General features: G+C 42.3%; 8 non-coding genes across 8 annotated transcripts; all 8 read right to left on the reverse strand.

Annotated features, from left to right (window-relative positions):
- Positions 1 to 347: 347 nt before the first annotated feature.
- Positions 348 to 412, reverse strand: LOC148118052 (small nucleolar RNA SNORD109A). Its single transcript, XR_015736551.1, has one exon. It is a non-coding gene; the product is annotated as a small nucleolar RNA SNORD109A (small nucleolar RNA).
- Positions 413 to 3,905: 3,493 nt separating this feature from the next.
- LOC148118053 (small nucleolar RNA SNORD109A) lies at positions 3,906 to 3,970 on the reverse strand. The gene has a single exon (XR_015736552.1). It is a non-coding gene; the product is annotated as a small nucleolar RNA SNORD109A (small nucleolar RNA).
- A 3,473-nt stretch (positions 3,971 to 7,443) lies between these two features.
- On the reverse strand, positions 7,444 to 7,508 carry LOC148118054 (small nucleolar RNA SNORD109A). Its single transcript, XR_015736553.1, has one exon. It is a non-coding gene; the product is annotated as a small nucleolar RNA SNORD109A (small nucleolar RNA).
- A 3,485-nt stretch (positions 7,509 to 10,993) lies between these two features.
- On the reverse strand, positions 10,994 to 11,058 carry LOC148118055 (small nucleolar RNA SNORD109A). Its single transcript, XR_015736554.1, has one exon. It is a non-coding gene; the product is annotated as a small nucleolar RNA SNORD109A (small nucleolar RNA).
- A 3,495-nt stretch (positions 11,059 to 14,553) lies between these two features.
- LOC148118056 (small nucleolar RNA SNORD109A) lies at positions 14,554 to 14,618 on the reverse strand. Its single transcript, XR_015736555.1, has one exon. It is a non-coding gene; the product is annotated as a small nucleolar RNA SNORD109A (small nucleolar RNA).
- A 3,447-nt stretch (positions 14,619 to 18,065) lies between these two features.
- LOC148118057 (small nucleolar RNA SNORD109A) lies at positions 18,066 to 18,130 on the reverse strand. The gene has a single exon (XR_015736514.1). It is a non-coding gene; the product is annotated as a small nucleolar RNA SNORD109A (small nucleolar RNA).
- A 3,467-nt stretch (positions 18,131 to 21,597) lies between these two features.
- On the reverse strand, positions 21,598 to 21,662 carry LOC148118058 (small nucleolar RNA SNORD109A). The gene has a single exon (XR_015736556.1). It is a non-coding gene; the product is annotated as a small nucleolar RNA SNORD109A (small nucleolar RNA).
- Positions 21,663 to 25,149: 3,487 nt separating this feature from the next.
- LOC148118059 (small nucleolar RNA SNORD109A) lies at positions 25,150 to 25,214 on the reverse strand. Its single transcript, XR_015736557.1, has one exon. It is a non-coding gene; the product is annotated as a small nucleolar RNA SNORD109A (small nucleolar RNA).
- Positions 25,215 to 25,672: the final 458 nt, after the last annotated feature.

The raw sequence follows: 25,672 nt of genomic DNA on the forward strand, positions 1-25,672 counted from the left end.
CATCTCTTCTTGCCCTCATCCCATTGTATATTTATGGCCAATTCATCAGAGAGGATCATTGAGATTCTCTGTAATGAATTCACCGCTTCCAACTCTTTTGAGTCTTTCTTTCAGGCATGTAACAGCCCATACCTTCAACTCAATGTACCCTCTAGGGTCTAGTACAGTGCTTCTCAGAGGCAGAATATGGCCTCAAAGAGCTGGACAGATGTCGCAGACAGCAAACTGCTCATCTCTCAAAATTTAGGAGATCAAAGCCCGTCTGCACTCTAACTGTCTTCCCTTAAAATGCAAGAGTGCTAGCCATGTTCTGGAAGCATCATGGTGGTCAAGATGGCCACTTCTCTGGACCTCAGAGGGGTTATGTGTGAGTCAATCAACGTCCTCAGAAACCTGTTGTCATCATCGATCCAGAGAAGGCAGCTTTTGACACATGAGCATTCCCAGTGACACTGGAAAGCAGTGAGAGATAGACTCTTTGGCTTTGAAGAGGAAGATCAGCATTGTGCAGCAGGCTTCTTTCTCAGGATCTCAACTGAGGTCAAGCATCAATGAGATCACAAAGACATTTTCTCCTATACTTTAGAGCCCATTTGTCATCAACACATATCAACACTCTACTGTGCCACACGAACCAAAAAAGAAAGATAAACACATCAAGAATTTTGAGGAGTCGAATTTGATCTTGACAACTAGCTTCATGGACAAAAAGAAGAAAAGTATAAAATAAAATGCACCAAAAATATAGGAGTGTACTTCATATGTTTCAAAGGGCAAAACTGGTACTGGATTTCTTGATTATCTAGTCAAGGTGGAAGGTTTTGATAGTTTTATATTCCTGCAACTTCAGTGTGTCTTCCTTATCATCACCATCATCATCATCATCATCATCATGATCATGATCATCATCATGATCATCCTCATCATCCTCATCCATCATCATCATCAATCATATGAACACCATCATCATTGTCTTATGCCTTATCCTCCTCCCTGTCTACCACACAATTCTTTCCTCAGTTTACCTTTATGGACATTGCAGTTATTCCCACAAGTTTCCAGGTTGCTTTCATCATGAAATTCTTATCCTAACAACCTCAACTTCATGGCTTTACCGTACTGTTATCATGAGAGGAAACGCAGCAGAACCAACAAAAAGAGGCAGCTATCACCAATGAATTAAAATTCAATTTCATGTTTGTTATGGAGTGTTCTGTGTTTCTGTGGCTCTTGGGACACCATGCACTTTTATTTTCAGGAAAATCTGCAAAGGTTCCCCTTCAAATTTCATATTAGGTTACTATTATATAGGAGTCCAGATTGGTTCCACACATTCTTATTTTTCAGATTTTAGATCAAATGCTTTCTGCCAAACATATATGATCAACCTGCTATTTGCAGAGGCTCTCCATGAAATCAGACATGCTCAGATGCACCAGGAACCTGGAGATCTGACAAAAGAGTTGTGATCCTCACAGGGAGACATTTCTGATTCACACCAATTAAAGTCAGAATAGCACAACACTTCTCTCGCTTCTCGGTGCGCTAAGAAGCTACATTCAAGGGTGGACCCTGTTGCAATTCTCAGGAAGAGGACTGCCCCAAAGGGGTGGAAAGAAGTGTTGGGTGAGTGGAGGTCAGGTGAAAAACCCTTGGATCATGAGGTGCTTGAAAAGAGAGCATCTTACATGTACCATCCTTCCAAAGGATTGAAACTGACGGTGGTTTGAACAGACAGTTTTGAATACCCTTCACACAAAAGAGGTCAGTCAATTGATACATATGCAGTCGATGGTAATGTTTCTTTACCTTTTCACCAGCTGGAGAGGGGCATTCCCCAAAGAGACCTAATATGTCAAAGGACTGCAGAGTAATAGACTTGAGGATATGGGCAGGACCAAAGACATAATGGTCAGGAGAGTATCATCTTAGAAATTAGAGTTTGAGCAGTCACGAAGTCAAAGATGCTGACTTTTAGAAATGCCCAGTGTTAGCAAAAATCAGTGAGTCCAAAGACAGAGACTCAGTGCTTACCTTTTCTGCACAAAGAATAGGACGATCTCTGGCTTTCTGTCCTGTAACAGTAGAGAAATAAGAGTTATCAGGGATGCTAAGTTCTCCGCACAACACTGTCTGCTTCGCCTTATGCGGAGTACCTAGCAAACTCAACCTTTCCAACCAACATTTACCTGTTTATTCCTTCCTGTAGTTTTGCTTGTCTTATCATGACCCTTTCATTCCTGTTTGCTTCTACTAATGCTGCCAGTCTCTGTCCTTTAGACCATAACCTAAGTGGAAACAATTGTTTTGCCTTTGATATACTCGTGGCAGATGGACAGTAGCATGGGGAGGACATGGCACATATGGCTCCCACTCATTTGTCCTGACATCTTCTCTTCCACTTCTCCTAGCACACGGTATCTGCTTCACGAAGCATGAGGTCTAACAGTACCTATGAGGCTGCTTTCATATCTTTAAGAAGACATGGCCGAGCAAACATTTCCGTTGATGTGTATCATCCTCTGGTTCCTCCTGTGAAAAAGGTTTTCACCCTAGCACCGCGATGGCGTTATGGAATGAGGGATGAAACAGAGACATCCATCCAAAAGTAGACAATGTCTGGACTTTAGGCACTCCACTTAATCCCAAGAAAGGGAGCAGCTTTGAAAATGTAATGTTTGCAAGACTTATTTCTCTGAAGGATAGGAAATGACAACATTAACTAAACTGGTGGATGGCAATCATCCATTCCTTTCCTAAGTTCTTTTTCCGAATGATGTATGTCATTTCAAGAGAAGGAGGTGTTCTCCATTCGAATTCCCTTCCCATGTACAGTGTTGGTGATCGTAGACAATCCCTTGATCTTTTCTGAAACCTAGGGATTTTCTTTCATCGTGTGTGTGTGTGTGTGTGTGTGTGTGTGTGTGTGTGTGTTGTATGAAGCCTACCTCTGAATCATTTTCTGCTAGATGGGAATTGGGTGCTGAGTGAAGTATTTGCCTTCCCCCCCTGTTCCATGTAAAAACTTCAGGTGTCTGCTGCATTCTTTACGCTCCTCGAGGGCATGCTTCCCATTTCTTTCCCCAGCTGATTGGTTTGGAGGCCTGGCTGGAAGTGAAACACTTGATGGACGTTGGAATTGTGTCTATGTGACAACCATACTCTTTGTGAATCTCTCAGCATGCAAATAGATCCAAACAATGTAAACAACGTGAAGGTCCCAACCTTTACAGAGGAGGCTGGTAAAAAGGCAGATTTGAACTGGACTTTATCAGAAGGTTCTCTCAGTTTTGAATGAGAAATTATGACAGAAAGAGAGGATGGCTGAGAATATCCAGATCTGAAAAGCAACTGGCTATGGTGACTGCTGTGTGATATGACCATTGACATGAAGAATTGATGCACCATGCAGGATTATGATCTATTCAGAGACAACAAAGAGAAAAGTAATGACTCTCTCAATATGGGAAAGCATCAGGCATTGCTGCCTACATTGGGAAAGGCAAAGGAATTCAAAAGGTCTCCAAATTTTGCAGTCAGGGTGGGCACGAGTCCTGCCATCTCTTCTTGCCCTCATCCCATTGTATATTTATGGCCAATTCATCAGAGAGGATCATTGAGATTCTCTGTAATGAATTCACCGCTTCCAACTCTTTTGAGTCTTTCTTTCAGGCATGTAACAGCCCATACCTTCAACTCAATGTACCCTCTAGGGTCTAGTACAGTGCTTCTCAGAGGCAGAATATGGCCGCAAAGAGCTGGACAGATGTCGCAGACAGCAAACTGCTCATCTCTCAAAATTTAGGAGATCAAAGCCCGTCTGCACTCTAACTGTCTTCCATTAAAATGCAAGAGTGCTAGCCATGTTCTGGAAGCATCATGGTGGTCAAGATGGCCACTTCTCTGGACCTCAGAGGGGTTATGTGTGAGTCAATCAACGTCCTCAGAAACCTGTTGTCATCATCGATCCAGAGAAGGCAGCTTTTGACACATGAGCATTCCCAGTGACACTGGAAAGCAGTGAGAGATAGACTCTTTGGCTTTGAAGAGGAAGATCAGCATTGTGCAGCAGGCTTCTTTCTCAGGATCTCAACTGAGGTCAAGCATCAATGAGATCACAAAGACATTTTCTCCTATACTTTAGAGCCCATTTGTCATCAACATATATCAACACTCTACTGTGCCACACGAACCAAAAAAGAAAGATAAACACATCAAGAATTTTGAGGAGTCGAATTTGATCTTGACAACTAGCTTCATGGACAAAAAGAAGAAAAGTATAAAATAAAATGCACCAAAAATATAGGAGTGTACTTCATATGTTTCAAAGGGCAAAACTGGTACTGGATTTCTTGATTATCTAGTCAAGGTGGAAGGTTTTGATAGTTTTATATTCCTGCAACTTCAGTGTGTCTTCCTTATCATCACCATCATCATCATCATCATGATCATCCTCATCATCCTCATCCATCATCATCATCAATCATATGAACACCATCATCATTGTCTTATGCCTTATCCTCCTCCCTGTCAACCACACAATTCTTTCCTCAGTTTACCTTTATGGACATTGCAGTTATTCCCACAAGTTTCCAGGTTGCTTTCATCATGAAATTCTTATCCTAACAACCTCAACTTCATGGCTTTACCGTACTGTTATCGTGAGAGGAAACGCAGCAGATCCAACAAAAAGAGGCAGCTATCACCAATGAATTAAAATTCAATTTCATGTTTGTTATGGAGTGTTCTGTGTTTCTGTGGCTCTTGGGACACCATGCACTTTTATTTTCAGGAAAATCTGCAAAGGTTCCCCTTCAAATTTCATATTAGGTTACTATTATATAGGAGTCCAGATTGGTTCCACACATTCTTATTTTTCAGATTTTAGATCAAATGCTTTCTGCCAAACATATATGATCAACCTGCTATTTGCAGAGGCTCTCCATGAAATCAGACATGCTCAGATGCACCAGGAACCTGGAGATCTGACAAAAGAGTTGTGAACCTCACAGGGAGACATTTCTGATTCACACCAATTAAAGTCAGAATAGCACAACACTTCTCTCGCTTCTCGGTGCGCTAAGAAGCTACATTCAAGGGTGGACCCTGTTGCAATTCTCAGGAAGAGGACTGCCCCAAAGGGGTGGAAAGAAGTGCTGGGTGAATGGAGGTCAGGTGAAAAACCCTTGGATCATGAGGTGCTTGAAAAGTGAGCATCTTACATGTACCATCCTTCCAAAGGATTGAAACTGACGGTGGTTTGAACAGACAGTTTTGAATACCCTTCACACAAAAGAGGTCAGTCAATTGATACGTATGCAGTCGATGGTAATGATTCTTTACCTTTTCACCAGCTGGAGAGGGGCATTCCCCAAAGAGACCTAATATGTCAAAGGACTGCAGAGTGATAGACTTGAGGATATGGGCAGGACCAAAGACATAATGGTCAGGAGAGTATCATCTTAGAAATTAGAGTTTGAGCAGTCACGAAGTCAAAGATGCTGACTTTTAGAAATGCCCAGTGTTAGCAAAAATCAGTGAGTCCAAAGACAGAGACTCAGTGCTTACCTTTTCTGCACAAAGAATAGGACGATCTCTGGCTTTCTGTCCTGTAACAGTAGAGAAATAAGAGTTATCAGGGATGCTAAGTTCTCCGCACAACACTGTCTGCTTCGCCTTATGCGGAGTACCTAGCAAACTCAACCTTTCCAACCAACATTTACCTGTTTATTCCTTCCTGTAGTTTTGCTTGTCTTATCATGACCCTTTCATTCCTGTTTGCTTCTACTAATGCTGCCAGTCTCTGTCCTTTAGACCATAACCTAAGTGGAAACAATTGTTTTGCCTTTGATATACTCGTGGCAGATGGACAGTAGCATGGGGAGGACATGGCACATATGGCTCCCACTCATTTGTCCTGACATCTTCTCTTCCACTTCTCCTAGCACACGGTATCTGCTTCACGAAGCATGAGGTCTAACAGTACCTATGAGGCTGCTTTCATATCTTTAAGAAGACATGGCCGAGCAAACATTTCCCTTGATGCATATCATCCTCTGGTTCCTCCTGTGAAAAAGGTTTTCACCCTAGCACCGCGATGGCGTTATGGAATGAGGGATGAAACAGAGACATCCATCCAAAAGTAGACAATGTCTGGACTTTAGGCACTCCACTTAATCCCAAGAAAGGGAGCAGCTTTGAAAATGTAATGTTTGCAAGACTTATTTCTCTGAAGGATAGGAAATGACAACATTAACTAAACTGGTGGATGGCAATCATCCATTCCTTTCCTAAGTTCTGTTTCCGAATGATGTATGTCATTTCAAGAGAAGGAGGTGTTCTCCATTCGAATTCCCTTCCCATGTACAGTGTTGGTGATCGTAGACAATCCCTTGATCTTTTCTGAAACCTAGGGATTTTCTTTCATCGTGTGTGTGTGTGTGTGTGTGTGTGTGTGTGTGTGTGTGTGTGTTATATGAAGCCTACCTCTGAATCATTTTCTGCTAGATGGGAATTGGGTGCTGAGTGAAGTATTTGCCTTCCCCCCCTGTTCCATGTAAAAACTTCAGGTGTCTGCTGCATTCTTTACACTCCTCGTGGGCATGCTTCCCATTTCTTTCCCCAGCTGATTGGTTTGGAGGCCTGGCTGGAACTGAAACACTTGATGGACGTTGGAATTGTGTCTATGTGACAACCATACTCTTTGTGAATCTCTCAGCATGCAAATAGATCCAAACAATGTAAACAACGTGAAGGTCCCAACCTTTACAGAGGAGGCTGGTAAAAAGGCAGATTTGAACTGGACTTTATCAGAAGGTTCTCTCAGTTTTGAATGAGAAATTATGACAGAAAGAGAGGATCGCTGAGAATATCCAGATCTGAAAAGCAACTGGCTATGGTGACTGCTGTGTGATATGACCATTGACATGAAGAATTGATGCACCATGCAGGATTATGATCTATTCAGAGACAACAAAGAGAAAAGGAATGACTCTCTCAATATGGGAAAGCATCAGGCATTGCTGCTTACATTGGGAAAGGCACAGGAATTCAAAAGGTCTCCAAATTTTGCAGGCAGGGTGGGCACGAGTCCTGCCATCTCTTCTTGCCCTCATCCCATTGTATATTTATGGCCAATTCATCAGAGAGGATCATTGAGATTCTCTGTAATGAATTCACCGCTTCCAACTCTTTTGAGTCTTTCTTTCAGGCATGTAACAGCCCATACCTTCAACTCAATGTACCCTCTAGGGTCTAGTACAGTGCTTCTCAGAGGCAGAATATGGCCGCAAAGAGCTGGACAGATGTCGCAGACAGCAAACTGCTCATCTCTCAAAATTTAGGAGATCAAAGCCCGTCTGCACTCTAACTGTCTTCCATTAAAATGCAAGAGTGCTAGCCATGTTCTGGAAGCATCATGGTGGTCAAGATGGCCACTTCTCTGGACCTCAGAGGGGTTATGTGTGAGTCAATCAACGTCCTCAGAAACCTGTTGTCATCATCGATCCAGAGAAGGCAGCTTTTGACACATGAGCATTCCCAGTGACACTGGAAAGCAGTGAGAGATAGACTCTTTGGCTTTGAAGAGGAAGATCAGCATTGTGCAGCAGGCTTCTTTCTCAGGATCTCAACTGAGGTCAAGCATCAATGAGATCACAAAGACATTTTCTCCTATACTTTAGAGCCCATTTGTCATCAACACATATCAACACTCTACTGTGCCACACGAACCAAAAAAGAAAGATAAACACATCAAGAATTTTGAGGAGTCGAATTTGATCTTGACAACTAGCTTCATGGACAAAAAGAAGAAAAGTATAAAATAAAATGCACCAAAAATATAGGAGTGTACTTCATATGTTTCAAAGGGCAAAACTGGTACTGGATTTCTTGATTATCTAGTCAAGGTGGAAGGTTTTGATAGTTTTATATTCCTGCAACTTCAGTGTGTCTTCCTTATCATCACCATCATCATCATCATCATGACCATCATCATGATCATCCTCATCATCCTCATCCATCATCATCATCAATCATATGAACACCATCATCATTGTCTTATGCCTTATCCTCCTCCCTGTCTACCACACAATTCTTTCCTCAGTTTACCTTTATGGACATTGCAGTTATTCCCACAAGTTTCCAGGTTGCTTTCATCATGAAATTCTTATCCTAACAACCTCAACTTCATGGCTTTACCGTACTGTTATCATGAGAGGAAACGCAGCAGAACCAACAAAAAGAGGCAGCTATCACCAATGAATTAAAATTCAATTTCATGTTTGTTATGGAGTGTTCTGTGTTTCTGTGGCTCTTGGGACACCATGCACTTTTATTTTCAGGAAAATCTGCAAAGGTTCCCCTTCAAATTTCATATTAGGTTACTATTATATAGGAGTCCAGATTGGTTCCACACATTCTTATTTTTCAGATTTTAGATCAAATGCTTTCTGCCAAACATATATGATCAACCTGCTATTTGCAGAGGCTCTCCATGAAATCAGACATGCTCAGATGCACCAGGAACCTGGAGATCTGACAAAAGAGTTGTGAACCTCACAGGGAGACATTTCTGATTCACATCAATTAAAGTCAGAATAGCACAACACTTCTCTCGCTTCTCGGTGCGCTAAGAAGCTACATTCAAGGGTGGACCCTGTTGCAATTCTCAGGAAGAGGACTGCCCCAAAGGGGTGGAAAGAAGTGCAGGGTGAATGGAGGTCAGGTGAAAAACCCTTGGATCATGAGGTGCTTGAAAAGTGAGCATCTTACATGTACCATCCTCCCAAAGGATTGAAACTGACGGTAGTTTGAACAGACAGTTTTGAATACCCTTCACACAAAAGAGGTCAGTCAATTGATACGTATGCAGTCGATGGTAATGTTTCTTTACCTTTTCACCAGCTGGAGAGTGGCATTCCCCAAAGAGACCTAATATGTCAAAGGACTGCAGAGTGATAGACTTGAGGATATGGGCAGAACCAAAGACATAATGGTCAGGAGAGTATCATCTTAGAAATTAGAGTTTGAGCAGTCACGAAGTCAAAGATGCTGACTTTTAGAAATGCCCAGTGTTAGCAAAAATCAGTGAGTCCAAAGACAGAGACTCAGTGCTTACCTTTTCTGCACAAAGAATAGGACGATCTCTGGCTTTCTGTCCTGTAACAGTAGAGAAAGAAGAGTTATCAGGGATGCTAAGTTCTCCGCACAACACTGTCTGCTTCGCCTTATGCGGAGTACCTAGCAAACTCAACCTTTCCAACCAACATTTACCTGTTTATTCCTTCCTGTAGTTTTGCTTGTCTTATCATGACCCTTTCATTCCTGTTTGCTTCTACTAATGCTGCCAGTCTCTGTCCTTTAGACCATAACCTAAGTGGAAACAATTGTTTTGCCTTTGATATACTCGTGGCAGATGGACAGTAGCATGGGGAGGACATGGCACATATGGCTCCCACTCATTTGTCCTGACATCTTCTCTTCCACTTCTCCTAGCACACGGTATCTGCTTCACGAAGCATGAGGTCTAACAGTACCTATGAGGCTGCTTTCATATCTTTAAGAAGACATGGCCGAGCAAACATTTCCCTTGATGCGTATCATCCTCTGGTTCCTCCTGTGAAAAAGATTTTCACCCTAGCACCGCGATGGCGTTATGGAATGAGGGATGAAACAGAGACATCCATCCAAAAGTAGACAATGTCTGGACTTTAGGCACTCCACTTAATCCCAAGAAAGGGAGCAGCTTTGAAAATGTAATGTTTGCAAGACTTATTTCTCTGAAGGATAGGAAATGACAACATTAACTAAACTGGTGGATGGCAATCATCCATTCCTTTCCTAAGTTCTGTTTCCGAATGACGTATGTCATTTCAAGAGAAGGAGGTGTTCTCCATTCGAATTCCCTTCCCATGTACAGTGTTGGTGATCGTAGACAATCCCTTGATCTTTTCTGAAACCTAGGGATTTTCTTTCATCGTGTGTGTGTGTGTGTGTGTGTGTGTGTGTGTGTGTGTGTGTGTTATATGAAGCCTACCTCTGAATCATTTTCTGCTAGATGGGAATTGGGTGCTGAGTGAAGTATTTGCCTTCCCCCCCTGTTCCATGTAAAAACTTCAGGTGTCTGCTGCATTCTTTACACTCCTCGTGGGCATGCTTCCCATTTCTTTCCCCAGCTGATTGGTTTGGAGGCCTGGCTGGAACTGAAACACTTGATGGACGTTGGAATTGTGTCTATGTGACAACCATACTCTTTGTGAATCTCTCAGCATGCAAATAGATCCAAACAATGTAAACAACGTGAAGGTCCCAACCTTTACAGAGGAGGCTGGTAAAAAGGCAGATTTGAACTGGACTTTATCAGAAGGTTCTCTCAGTTTTGAATGAGAAATTATGACAGAAAGAGAGGATGGCTGAGAATATCCAGATCTGAAAAGCAACTGGCTATGGTGACTGCTGTGTGATATGACCATTGACATGAAGAATTGATGCACCATGCAGGATTATGATCTATTCAGAGACAACAAAGAGAAAAGGAATGACTCTCTCAATATGGGAAAGCATCAGGCATTGCTGCCTACATTGGGAAAGGCACAGGAATTCAAAAGGTCTCCAAATTTTGCAGGCAGGGTGGGCACGAGTCCTGCCATCTCTTCTTGCCCTCATCCCATTGTATATTTATGGCCAATTCATCAGAGAGGATCATTGAGATTCTCTGTAATGAATTCACCGCTTCCAACTCTTTTGAGTCTTTCTTTCAGGCATGTAACAGCCCATACCTTCAACTCAATGTACCCTCTAGGGTCTAGTACAGTGCTTCTCAGAGGCAGAATATGGCCGCAAAGAGCTGGACAGATGTCGCAGACAGCAAACTGCTCATCTCTCAAAATTTAGGAGATCAAAGCCCGTCTGCACTCTAACTGTCTTCCCTTAAAATGCAAGAGTGCTAGCCATGTTCTGGAAGCATCATGGTGGTCAAGATGGCCACTTCTCTGGACCTCAGAGGGGTTATGTGTGAGTCAATCAACGTCCTCAGAAACCTGTTGTCATCATCGATCCAGAGAAGGCAGCTTTTGACACATGAGCATTCCCAGTGACACTGGAAAGCAGTGAGAGATAGACTCTTTGGCTTTGAAGAGGAAGATCAGCATTGTGCAGCAGGCTTCTTTCTCAGGATCTCAACTGAGGTCAAGCATCAATGAGATCACAAAGACATTTTCTCCTATACTTTAGAGCCCATTTGTCATCAACACATATCAACACTCTACTGTGCCACACGAACCAAAAAAGAAAGATAAACACATCAAGAATTTTGAGGAGTCGAATTTGATCTTGACAACTAGCTTCATGGACAAAAAGAAGAAAAGTATAAAATAAAATGCACCAAAAATATAGGAGTGTACTTCATATGTTTCAAAGGGCAAAACTGGTACTGGATTTCTTGATTATCTAGTCAAGGTGGAAGGTTTTGATAGTTTTATATTCCTGCAACTTCAGTGTGTCTTCCTTATCATCACCATCATCATCATCATCATGATCATGACCATCATCATGATCATCCTCATCATCCTCATCCATCATCATCATCAATCATATGAACACCATCATCATTGTCTTATGCCTTATCCTCCTCCCTGTCTACCACACAATTCTTTCCTCAGTTTACCTTTATGGACATTGCAGTTATTCCCACAAGTTTCCAGGTGGCTTTCATCATGAAATTCTTATCCTAACAACCTCAACTTCATGGCTTTACCGTACTGTTATCATGAGAGGAAACGCAGCAGAACCAACAAAAAGAGGCAGCTATCACCAATGAATTAAAATTCAATTTCATGTTTGTTATGGAGTGTTCTGTGTTTCTGTGGCTCTTGGGACACCATGCACTTTTATTTTCAGGAAAATCTGCAAAGGTTCCCCTTCAAATTTCATATTAGGTTACTATTATATAGGAGTCCAGATTGGTTCCACACATTCTCAATTTTCAGATTTTAGATCAAATGCTTTCTGCCAAACATATATGATCAACCTGCTATTTGCAGAGGCTCTCCATGAAATCAGACATGCTCAGATGCACCAGGAACCTGGAGATCTGACAAAAGAGTTGTGATCCTCACAGGGAGACATTTCTGATTCACACCAATTAAAGTCAGAATAGCACAACACTTCTCTCGCTTCTCGGTGCGCTAAGAAGCTACATTCAAGGGTGGACCCTGTTGCAATTCTCAGGAAGAGGACTGTCCCAAAGGGGTGGAAAGAAGTGCTGGGTGAATGGAGGTCAGGTGAAAAACCCTTGGATCATGAGGTGCTTGAAAAGAGAGCATCTTACATGTACCATCCTTCCAAAGGATTGAAACTGACGGTGGTTTGAACAGACAGTTTTGAATACCCTTCACACAAAAGAGGTCAGTCAATTGATACGTATGCAGTCGATGGTAATGTTTCTTTACCTTTTCACCAGCTGGAGAGGGGCATTCCCCAAAGAGACCTAATATGTCAAAGGACTGCAGAGTGATAGACTTGAGGATATGGGCAGGACCAAAGACATAATGGTCAGGAGAGTATCATCTTAGAAATTAGAGTTTGAGCAGTCACGAAGTCAAAGATGCTGACTTTTAGAAATGCCCAGTGTTAGCAAAAATCAGTGAGTCCAAAGACAGAGACTCAGTGCTTACCTTTTCTGCACAAAGAATAGGACGATCTCTGGCTTTCTGTCCTGTAACAGTAGAGAAATAAGAGTTATCAGGGATGCTAAGTTCTCCGCACAACACTGTCTGCTTCGCCTTATGCGGAGTACCTAGCAAACTCAACCTTTCCAACCAACATTTACCTGTTTATTCCTTCCTGTAGTTTTGCTTGTCTTATCATGACCCTTTCATTCCTGTTTGCTTCTACTAATGCTGCCAGTCTCTGTCCTTTAGACCATAACCTAAGTGGAAACAATTGTTTTGCCTTTGATATACTCGTGGCAGATGGACAGTAGCATGGGGAGGACATGGCACATATGGCTCCCACTCATTTGTCCTGACATCTTCTCTTCCACTTCTCCTAGCACACGGTATCTGCTTCACGAAGCATGAGGTCTAACAGTACCTATGAGGCTGCTTTCATATCTTTAAGAAGACATGGCCGAGCAAACATTTCCGTTGATGTGTATCATCCTCTGGTTCCTCCTGTGAAAAAGGTTTTCACCCTAGCACCGCGATGGCGTTATGGAATGAGGGATGAAACAGAGACATCCATCCAAAAGTAGACAATGTCTGGACTTTAGGCACTCCACTTAATCCCAAGAAAGGGAGCAGCTTTGAAAATGTAATGTTTGCAAGACTTATTTCTCTGAAGGATAGGAAATGACAACATTAACTAAACTGGTTCTGTTTAGTTCTGTTTAGTCTAAGTTCTGTTTCCGAATGACGTATGTCATTTCAAGAGAAGGAGGTGTTCTCCATTCGAATTCCCTTCCCATGTACAGTGTTGGTGATCGTAGACAATCCCTTGATCTTTTCTGAAACCTAGGGATTTTCTTTCATCGTGTGTGTGTGTGTGTGTGTGTGTGTGTGTGTGTGTGTGTGTGTGTGTGTGTTATATGAAGCCTACCTCTGAATCATTTTCTGCTAGATGGGAATTGGGTGCTGAGTGAAGTATTTGCCTTCCCCCCCTGTTCCATGTAAAAACTTCAGGTGTCTGCTGCATTCTTTACGCTCCTCGTGGGCATGCTTCCCATTTCTTTCCCCAGCTGATTGGTTTGGAGGCCTGGCTGGAAGTGAAACACTTGATGGACGTTGGAATTGTGTCTATGTGACAACCATACTCTTTGTGAATCTCTCAGCATGCAAATAGATCCAAACAATGTAAACAACGTGAAGGTCCCAACCTTTACAGAGGAGGCTGGTAAAAAGGCAGATTTGAACTGGACTTTATCAGAAGGTTCTCTCAGTTTTGAATGAGAAATTATGACAGAAAGAGAGGATCGCTGAGAATATCCAGATCTGAAAAGCAACTGGCTATGGTGACTGCTGTGTGATATGACCATTGACATGAAGAATTGATGCACCATGCAGGATTATGATCTATTCAGAGACAACAAAGAGAAAAGGAATGACTCTCTCAATATGGGAAAGCATCAGGCATTGCTGCCTACATTGGGAAAGGCAAAGGAATTCAAAAGGTCTCCAAATTTTGCAGGCAGGGTGGGCACGAGTCCTGCCATCTCTTCTTGCCCTCATCCCATTGTATATTTATGGCCAATTCATCAGAGAGGATCATTGAGATTCTCTGTAATGAATTCACCGCTTCCAACTCTTTTGAGTCTTTCTTTCAGGCATGTAACAGCCCATACCTTCAACTCAATGTACCCTCTAGGGTCTAGTACAGTGCTTCTCAGAGGCAGAATATGGCCGCAAAGAGCTGGACAGATGTCGCAGACAGCAAACTGCTCATCTCTCAAAATTTAGGAGATCAAAGCCCGTCTGCACTCTAACTGTCTTCCATTAAAATGCAAGAGTGCTAGCCATGTTCTGGAAGCATCATGGTGGTCAAGATGGCCACTTCTCTGGACCTCAGAGGGGTTATGTGTGAGTCAATCAACGTCCTCAGAAACCTGTTGTCATCATCGATCCAGAGAAGGCAGCTTTTGACACATGAGCATTCCCAGTGACACTGGAAAGCAGTGAGAGATAGACTCTTTGGCTTTGAAGAGGAAGATCAGCATTGTGCAGCAGGCTTCTTTCTCAGGATCTCAACTGAGGTCAAGCATCAATGAGATCACAAAGACATTTTCTCCTATACTTTAGAGCCCATTTGTCATCAACACATATCAACACTCTACTGTGCCACACGAACCAAAAAAGAAAGATAAACACATCAAGAATTTTGAGGAGTCGAATTTGATCTTGACAACTAGCTTCATGGACAAAAAGAAGAAAAGTATAAAATAAAATGCACCAAAAATATAGGAGTGTACTTCATATGTTTCAAAGGGCAAAACTGGTACTGGATTTCTTGATTATCTAGTCAAGGTGGAAGGTTTTGATAGTTTTATATTCCTGCAACTTCAGTGTGTCTTCCTTATCATCACCATCATCATCATCATCATGATCATCCTCATCATCCTCATCCATCATCATCATCAATCATATGAACACCATCATCATTGTCTTATGCCTTATCCTCCTCCCTGTCTACCACACAATTCTTTCCTCAGTTTACCTTTATGGACATTGCAGTTATTCCCACAAGTTTCCAGGTGGCTTTCATCATGAAATTCTTATCCTAACAACCTCAACTTCATGGCTTTACCGTACTGTTATCATGAGAGGAAACGCAGCAGAACCAACAAAAAGAGGCAGCTATCACCAATGAATTAAAATTCAATTTCATGTTTGTTATGGAGTGTTCTGTGTTTCTGTGGCTCTTGGGACACCATGCACTTTTATTTTCAGGAAAATCTGCAAAAGTTCCCCTTCAAATTTCATATTAGGTTACTATTATATAGGAGTCCAGATTGGTTCCACACATTCTCAATTTTCAGATTTTAGATCAAATGCTTTCTGCCAAACATATATGATCAACCTGCTATTTGCAGAGGCTCTCCATGAAATCAGACATGCTCAGATACACCAGGAACCTGGAGATCTGACAAAAGAGTTGTGAACCTCACAGGGAGACATTTCTGATTCACACCAATTAAAGTCAGAATAGCACAACACTTCTCTCGCTTCTCGGTGCGCTAAGAAGCTACATTCAAGGGTGGACCCTGTTGCAATTCTCAGGAAGAGGACTGCCCCAAAGGGGTGGAAAGAAGTGCTGGGTGAATGGAGGTCAGGTGAAAAACCCTTGGATCATGAGGTGCTTGAAAAGTGAGCATCTTACATGTACCATCCTTCCAAAGGATTGAAACTGACGGTGGTTTGAACAGACAGTTTTGAATACCCTTCACACAAAAGAGGTCAGTCAATTGATACGTATGCAGTCGATGGTAATGTTTCTTTACCTTTTCACCAGCTGGAGAGGGGCATTCCCCAAAGAGACCTAATATGTCAAAGGACTGCAGAGTGATAGACTTGAGGATATGGGCAGGACCAAAGACATAATGGTCAGGAGAGTATCATCTTAGAAATTAGAGTTTGAGCAGTCACGAAGTCAAAGATGCTGACTTTTAGAAATGCCCAGTGTTAGCAAAAATCAGTGAGTCCAAAGACAGAGACTCAGTGCTTACCTTTTCTGCACAAAGAATAGGACGATCTCTGGCTTTCTGTCCTGTAACAGTAGAGAAAGAAGAGTTATCAGGGATGCTAAGTTCTCCGCACAACACTGTCTGCTTCGCCTTATGTGGAGTACCTAGCAAACTCAACCTTTCCAACCAACATTTACCTGTTTATTCCTTCCTGTAGTTTTGCTTGTCTTATCATGACCCTTTCACTCCTGTTTGCTTCTACTAATGCTGCCAGTCTCTGTCCTTTAGACCATAACCTAAGTGGAAACAATTGTTTTGCCTTTGATATACTCGTGGCAGATGGACAGTAGCATGGGGAGGACATGGCACATATGGCTCCCACTCATTTGTCCTGACATCTTCTCTTCCACTTCTCCTAGCACACGGTATCTGCTTCACGAAGCATGAGGTCTAACAGTACCTATGAGGCTGCTTTCATATCTTTAAGAAGACATGGCCGAGCAAACATTTCCCTTGATGCGTATCATCCTCTGGTTCCTCCTGTGAAAAAGGTTTTCACCCTAGCACCGCGATGGCGTTATGGAATGAGGGATGAAACAGAGACATCCATCCAAAAGTAGACAATGTCTGGACTTTAGGCACTCCACTTAATCCCAAGAAAGGGAGCAGCTTTGAAAATGTAATGTTTGCAAGACTTATTTCTCTGAAGGATAGGAAATGACAACATTAACTAAACTGGTTCTGTTTAGTTCTGTTTAGTCTAAGTTCTGTTTCCGAATGACGTATGTCATTTCAAGAGAAGGAGGTGTTCTCCATTCGAATTCCCTTCCCATGTACAGTGTTGGTGATCGTAGACAATCCCTTGATCTTTTCTGAAACCTAGGGATTTTCTTTCATCGTGTGTGTGTGTGTGTGTGTGTTATATGAAGCCTACCTCTGAATCATTTTCTGCTAGATGGGAATTGGGTGCTGAGTGAAGTATTTGCCTTCCCCCCCTGTTCCATGTAAAAACTTCAGGTGTCTGCTGCATTCTTTACGCTCCTCGAGGGCATGCTTCCCATTTCTTTCCCCAGCTGATTGGTTTGGAGGCCTGGCTGGAAGTGAAACACTTGATGGACGTTGGAATTGTGTCTATGTGACAACCATACTCTTTGTGAATCTCTCAGCATGCAAATAGATCCAAACAATGTAAACAACGTGAAGGTCCCAACCTTTACAGAGGAGGCTGGTAAAAAGGCAGATTTGAACTGGACTTTATCAGAAGGTTCTCTCAGTTTTGAATGAGAAATTATGACAGAAAGGGAGGATCGCTGAGAATATCCAGATCTGAAAAGCAACTGGCTATGGTGACTGCTGTGTGATATGACCATTGACATGAAGAATTGATGCACCATGCAGGATTCTGATCTATTCAGAGACAACAAAGAGAAAAGGAATGACTCTCTCAATATGGGAAAGCATCAGGCATTGCTGCCTACATTGGGAAAGGCACAGGAATTCAAAAGGTCTCCAAATTTTGCAGGCAGGGTGGGCACGAGTCCTGCCATCTCTTCTTGCCCTCATCCCATTGTATATTTATGGCCAATTCATCAGAGAGGATCATTGAGATTCTCTGTAATGAATTCACCGCTTCCAACTCTTTTGAGTCTTTCTTTCAGGCATGTAACAGCCCATACCTTCAACTCAATGTACCCTCTAGGGTCTAGTACAGTGCTTCTCAGAGGCAGAATATGGCCGCAAAGAGCTGGACAGATGTCGCAGACAGCAAACTGCTCATCTCTCAAAATTTAGGAGATCAAAGCCCGTCTGCACTCTAACTGTCTTCCATTAAAATGCAAGAGTGCTAGCCATGTTCTGGAAGCATCATGGTGGTCAAGATGGCCACTTCTCTGGACCTCAGAGCGGTTATGTGTGAGTCAATCAACGTCCTCAGAAACCTGTTGTCATCATCGATCCAGAGAAGGCAGCTTTTGACACATGAGCATTCCCAGTGACACTGGAAAGCAGTGAGAGATAGACTCTTTGGCTTTGAAGAGGAAGATCAGCATTGTGCAGCAGGCTTCTTTCTCAGGATCTCAACTGAGGTCAAGCATCAATGAGATCACAAAGACATTTTCTCCTATACTTTAGAGCCCATTTGTCATCAACACATATCAACACTCTACTGTGCCACACGAACCAAAAAAGAAAGATAAACACATCAAGAATTTTGAGGAGTCGAATTTGATCTTGACAACTAGCTTCATGGACAAAAAGAAGAAAAGTATAAAATAAAATGCACCAAAAATATAGGAGTGTACTTCATATGTTTCAAAGGGCAAAACTGGTACTGGATTTCTTGATTATCTAGTCAAGGTGGAAGGTTTTGATAGTTTTATATTCCTGCAACTTCAGTGTGTCTTCCTTATCATCACCATCATCATCATCATCATGATCATCCTCATCATCCTCATCCACCATCATCATCAATCATATGAACACCATCATCATTGTCTTATGCCTTATCCTCCTCCCTGTCTACCACACAATTCTTTCCTCAGTTTACCTTTATGGACATTGCAGTTATTCCCACAAGTTTCCAGGTGGCTTTCATCATGAAATTCTTATCCTAACAACCTCAACTTCATGGCTTTACCGTACTGTTATCATGAGAGGAAACGCAGCAGAACCAACAAAAAGAGGCAGCTATCACCAATGAATTAAAATTCAATTTCATGTTTGTTATGGAGTGTTCTGTGTTTCTGTGGCTCTTGGGACACCATGCACTTTTATTTTCAGGAAAATCTGCAAAGGTTCCCCTTCAAATTTCATATTAGGTTACTATTATATAGGAGTCCAGATTGGTTCCACACATTCTTAATTTTCAGATTTTAGATCAAATGCTTTCTGCCAAACATATATGATCAACCTGCTATTTGCAGAGGCTCTCCATGAAATCAGACATGCTCAGATGCACCAGGAACCTGGAGATCTGACAAAAGAGTTGTGAACCTCACAGGGAGACATTTCTGATTCACACCAATTAAAGTCAGAATAGCACAACACTTCTCTCGCTTCTCGGTGCGCTAAGAAGCTACATTCAAGGGTGGACCCTGTTGCAATTCTCAGGAAGAGGACTGCCCCAAAGGGGTGGAAAGAAGTGCTGGGTGAATGGAGGTCAGGTGAAAAACCCTTGGATCATGAGGTGCTTGAAAAGTGATCATCTTACATGTACCATCCTTCCAAAGGATTGAAACTGACGGTGGTTTGAACAGACAGTTTTGAATACCCTTCACACAAAAGAGGTCAGTCAATTGATATGTATGCAGTCGATGGTAATGTTTCTTTACCTTTTCACCAGCTGGAGAGGGGCATTCCCCAAAGAGACCTAATATGTCAAAGGACTGCAGAGTGATAGACTTGAGGATATGGGCAGGACCAAAGACATAATGGTCAGGAGAGTATCATCTTAGAAATTAGAGTTTGAGCAGTCACGAAGTCAAAGATGCTGACTTTTAGAAATGCCCAGTGTTAGCAAAAATCAGTGAGTCCAAAGACAGAGACTCAGTGCTTACCTTTTCTGCACAAAGAATAGGACGATCTCTGGCTTTCTGTCCTGTAACAGTAGAGAAATAAGAGTTATCAGGGATGCTAAGTTCTCCGCACAACACTGTCTGCTTCGCCTTATGCAGAGTACCTAGCAAACTCAACCTTTCCAACCAACATTTACCTGTTTATTCCTTCCTGTAGTTTTGCTTGTCTTATCATGACCCTTTCATTCCTGTTTGCTTCTACTAATGCTGCCAGTCTCTGTCCTTTAGACCATAACCTAAGTGGAAACAATTGTTTTGCCTTTGATATACTCGTGGCAGATGGACAGTAGCATGGGGAGGACATGGCACATATGGCTCCCACTCATTTGTCCTGACATCTTCTCTTCCACTTCTCCTAGCACACGGTATCTGCTTCACGAAGCATGAGGTCTAACAGTACCTATGAGGCTGCTTTCATATCTTTAAGAAGACATGGCCGAGCAAACATTTCCCTTGATGCGTATCATCCTCTGGTTCCTCCTGTGAAAAAGGTTTTCACCCTAGCACCGCGATGGCGTTATGGAATGAGGGATGAAACAGAGACATCCATCCAAAAGTAGACAATGTCTGGACTTTAGGCACTCCACTTAATCCCAAGAAAGGGAGCAGCTTTGAAAATGTAATGTTTGCAAGACTTATTTCTCTGAAGGATAGGAAATGACAACATTAACTAAACTGGTGGATGGCAATCATCCATTCCTTTCCTAAGTTCTGTTTCCGAATGACGTATGTCATTTCAAGAGAAGGAGGTGTTCTCCATTCGAATTCCCTTCCCATGTACAGTGTTGGTGATCGTAGACAATCCCTTGATCTTTTCTGAAACCTAGGGATTTTCTTTCATCGTGTGTGTGTGTGTGTGTGTGTGTGTGTGTGTGTGTGTTATATGAAGCCTACCTCTGAATCATTTTCTGCTAGATGGGAATTGGGTGCTGAGTGAAGTATTTGCCTTCCCCCCCTGTTCCATGTAAAAACTTCAGGTGTCTGCTGCATTCTTTACGCTCCTCGAGGGCATGCTTCCCATTTCTTTCCCCAGCTGATTGGTTTGGAGGCCTGGCTGGAAGTGAAACACTTGATGGACGTTGGAATTGTGTCTATGTGACAACCATACTCTTTGTGAATCTCTCAGCATGCAAATAGATCCAAACAATGTAAACAACGTGAAGGTCCCAACCTTTACAGAGGAGGCTGGTAAAAAGGCAGATTTGAACTGGACTTTATCAGAAGGTTCTCTCAGTTTTGAATGAGAAATTATGACAGAAAGAGAGGATGGCTGAGAATATCCAGATCTGAAAAGCAACTGGCTATGGTGACTGCTGTGTGATATGACCATTGACATGAAGAATTGATGCACCATGCAGGATTATGATCTATTCAGAGACAACAAAGAGAAAAGGAATGACTCTCTCAATATGGGAAAGCATCAGGCATTGCTGCCTACATTGGGAAAGGCACAGGAATTCAAAAGGTCTCCAAATTTTGCAGGCAGGGTGGGCACGAGTCCTGCCATCTCTTCTTGCCCTCATCCCATTGTATATTTATGGCCAATTCATCAGAGAGGATCATTGAGATTCTCTGTAATGAATTCACCGCTTCCAACTCTTTTGAGTCTTTCTTTCAGGCATGTAACAGCCCATACCTTCAACTCAATGTACCCTCTAGGGTCTAGTACAGTGCTTCTCAGAGGCAGAATATGGCCGCAAAGAGCTGGACAGATGTCGCAGACAGCAAACTGCTCATCTCTCAAAATTTAGGAGATCAAAGCCCGTCTGCACTCTAACTGTCTTCCATTAAAATGCAAGAGTGCTAGCCATGTTCTGGAAGCATCATGGTGGTCAAGATGGCCACTTCTCTGGACCTCAGAGGGGTTATGTGTGAGTCAATCAACGTCCTCAGAAACCTGTTGTCATCATCGATCCAGAGAAGGCAGCTTTTGACACATGAGCATTCCCAGTGACACTGGAAAGCAGTGAGAGATAGACTCTTTGGCTTTGAAGAGGAAGATCAGCATTGTGCAGCAGGCTTCTTTCTCAGGATCTCAACTGAGGTCAAGCATCAATGAGATCACAAAGACATTTTCTCCTATACTTTAGAGCCCATTTGTCATCAACACATATCAACACTCTACTGTGCCACACGAACCAAAAAAGAAAGATAAACACATCAAGAATTTTGAGGAGTCGAATTTGATCTTGACAACTAGCTTCATGGACAAAAAGAAGAAAAGTATAAAATAAAATGCACCAAAAATATAGGAGTGTACTTCATATGTTTCAAAGGGCAAAACTGGTACTGGATTTCTTGATTATCTAGTCAAGGTGGAAGGTTTTGATAGTTTTATATTCCTGCAACTTCAGTGTGTCTTCCTTATCATCACCATCATCATCATCATCATGATCATGACCATCATCATGATCATCCTCATCATCCTCATCCATCATCATCATCAATCATATGAACACCATCATCATTGTCTTATGCCTTATCCTCCTCCCTGTCTACCACACAATTCTTTCCTCAGTTTACCTTTATGGACATTGCAGTTATTCCCACAAGTTTCCAGGTGGCTTTCATCATGAAATTCTTATCCTAACAACCTCAACTTCATGGCTTTACCGTACTGTTATCATGAGAGGAAACGCAGCAGAACCCAGAAAAAGAGGCAGCTATCACCAATGAATTAAAATTCAATTTCATGTTTGTTATGGAGTGTTCTGTGTTTCTGTGGCTCTTGGGACACCATGCACTTTTATTTTCAGGAAAATCTGCAAAGGTTCCCCTTCAAATTTCATATTAGGTTACTATTATATAGGAGTCCAGATTGGTTCCACACATTCTCAATTTTCAGATTTTAGATCAAATGCTTTCTGCCAAACATATATGATCAACCTGCTATTTGCAGAGGCTCTCCATGAAATCAGACATGCTCAGATGCACCAGGAACCTGGAGATCTGACAAAAGAGTTGTGATCCTCACAGGGAGACATTTCTGATTCACACCAATTAAAGTCAGAATAGCACAACACTTCTCTCGCTTCTCGGTGCGCTAAGAAGCTACATTCAAGGGTGGACCCTGTTGCAATTCTCAGGAAGAGGACTGTCCCAAAGGGGTGGAAAGAAGTGCTGGGTGAATGGAGGTCAGGTGAAAAACCCTTGGATCATGAGGTGCTTGAAAAGAGAGCATCTTACATGTACCATCCTTCCAAAGGATTGAAACTGACGGTGGTTTGAACAGACAGTTTTGAATACCCTTCACACAAAAGAGGTCAGTCAATTGATACGTATGCAGTCGATGGTAATGTTTCTTTACCTTTTCACCAGCTGGAGAGGGGCATTCCCCAAAGAGACCTAATATGTCAAAGGACTGCAGAGTGATAGACTTGAGGATATGGGCAGGACCAAAGACATAATGGTCAGGAGAGTATCATCTTAGAAATTAGAGTTTGAGCAGTCACGAAGTCAAAGATGCTGACTTTTAGAAATGCCCAGTGTTAGCAAAAATCAGTGAGTCCAAAGACAGAGACTCAGTGCTTACCTTTTCTGCACAAAGAATAGGACGATCTCTGGCTTTCTGTCCTGTAACAGTAGAGAAATAAGAGTTATCATGGATGCTAAGTTCTCCGCACAACACTGTCTGCTTCGCCTTATGTGGAGTACCTAGCAAACTCAACCTTTCCAACCAACATTTACCTGTTTATTCCTTCCTGTAGTTTTGCTTGTCTTATCATGACCCTTTCATTCCTGTTTGCTTCTACTAATGCTGCCAGTCTCTGTCCTTTAGACCATAACCTAAGTGGAAACAATTGTTTTGCCTTTGATATACTCATGGCAGATGGACAGTAGCATGGGGAGGACATGGCACATATGGCTCCCACTCATTTGTCCTGACATCTTCTCTTCCACTTCTCCTAGCACACGGTATCTGCTTCACGAAGCATGAGGTCTAACAGTACCTATGAGGCTGCTTTCATATCTTTAAGAAGACATGGCTGAGCAAACATTTCCCTTGATGCGTATCATCCTCTGGTTCCTCCTGTGAAAAAGGTTTTCACCCTAGCACCGCGATGGCGTTATGGAATGAGGGATGAAACAGAGACATCCATCCAAAAGTAGACAATGTCTGGACTTTAGGCACTCCACTTAATCCCAAGAAAGGGAGCAGCTTTGAAAATGTAATGTTTGCAAGACTTATTTCTCTGAAGGATAGGAAATGACAACATTAACTAAACTGGTGGATGGCAATCATCCATTCCTTTCCTAAGTTCTGTTTCCGAATGACGTATGTCATTTCAAGAGAAGGAGGTGTTCTCCATTCGAATTCCCTTCCCATGTACAGTGTTGGTGATCGTAGACAATCCCTTGATCTTTTCTGAAACCTAGGGATTTTCTTTCATCGTGTGTGTGTGTGTGTGTGTGTGTGTGTGTGTGTGTGTGTTATATGAAGCCTACCTCTGAATCATTTTCTGCTAGATGGGAATTGGGTGCTGAGTGAAGTATTTGCCTTCCCCCCCTGTTCCATGTAAAAACTTCAGGTGTCTGCTGCATTCTTTACGCTCCTCGTGGGCATGCTTCCCATTTCTTTCCCCAGCTGATTGGTTTGGAGGCCTGGCTGGAAGTGAAACACTTGATGGACGTTTTAATTGTGTCTATGTGACAACCATACTCTTTGTGAATCTCTCAGCATGCAAATAGATCCAAACAATGTAAACAACGTGAAGGTCCCAACCTTTACAGAGGAGGCTGGTAAAAAGGCAGATTTGAGCTGGACTTTATCAGAAGGTTCTCTCAGTTTTGAATGAGAAATTATGACAGAAAGAGAGGATCGCTGAGAATATCCAGATCTGAAAAGCAACTGGCTATGGTGACTGCTGTGTGATATGACCATTGACATGAAGAATTGATGCACCATGCAGGATTATGATCTATTCAGAGACAACAAAGAGAAAAGGAATGACTCTCTCAATATGGGAAAGCATCAGGCATTGCTGCCTACATTGGCAAAGGCACAGGAATTCAAAAGGTCTCCAAATTTTGCAGGCAGGGTGGGCACGAGTCATGCCATCTCTTCTTGCCCTCATACCATTGTATATTTATGGCCAATACATCAGAGAGGATCATTGAGATTCTCTGTAATGAATTCACCGCTTCCAACTCTTTTGAGTCTTTCTTTCAGGCATGTAACAGCCCATACCTTCAACTCAATGTACCCTCTAGGGTCTAGTACAGTGCTTCTCAGAGGCAGAATATGGCCGCAAAGAGCAGGACAGATGTCGCAGACAGCAAACTGCTCATCTCTCAAAATTTAGGAGATCAAAGCCCGTCTGCACTCTAACTGTCTTCCCTTAAAATGCAAGAGTGCTAGCCATGTTCTGGAAGCATCATGGTGGTCAAGATGGCCACTTCTCTGGACCTCAGAGGGGTTATGTGTGAGTCAATCAACGTCCTCAGAAACCTGTTGTCATCATCGATCCAGAGAAGGCAGCTTTTGACACATGAGCATTCCCAGTGACACTGGAAAGCAGTGAGAGATAGACTCTTTGGCTTTGAAGAGGAAGATCAGTATTGTGCAGCAGGCTTCTTTCTCAGGATCTCAACTGAGGTCAAGCATCAATGAGATCACAAAGACATTTTCTCCTATACTTTAGAGCCCATTTGTCATCAACACATATCAACACTCTACTGTGCCACACGAACCAAAAAAGAAAGATAAACACATCAAGAATTTTGAGGAGTCGAATTTGATCTTGACAACTAGCTTCATGGACAAAAAGAAGAAAAGTATAAAATAAAATGCACCAAAAATATAGGAGTGTACTTCATATGTTTCAAAGGGCAAAACTGGTACTGGATTTCTTGATTATCTAGTCAAGGTGGAAGGTTTTGATAGTTTTATATTCCTGCAACTTCAGTGTGTCTTCCTTATCATCAC

Source organism: Myodes glareolus, chromosome 24, assembly GCF_982192425.1.
Source record: "Myodes glareolus chromosome 24, mMyoGla1.1, whole genome shotgun sequence".
NCBI lineage: Eukaryota > Metazoa > Chordata > Mammalia > Rodentia > Cricetidae > Myodes > Myodes glareolus.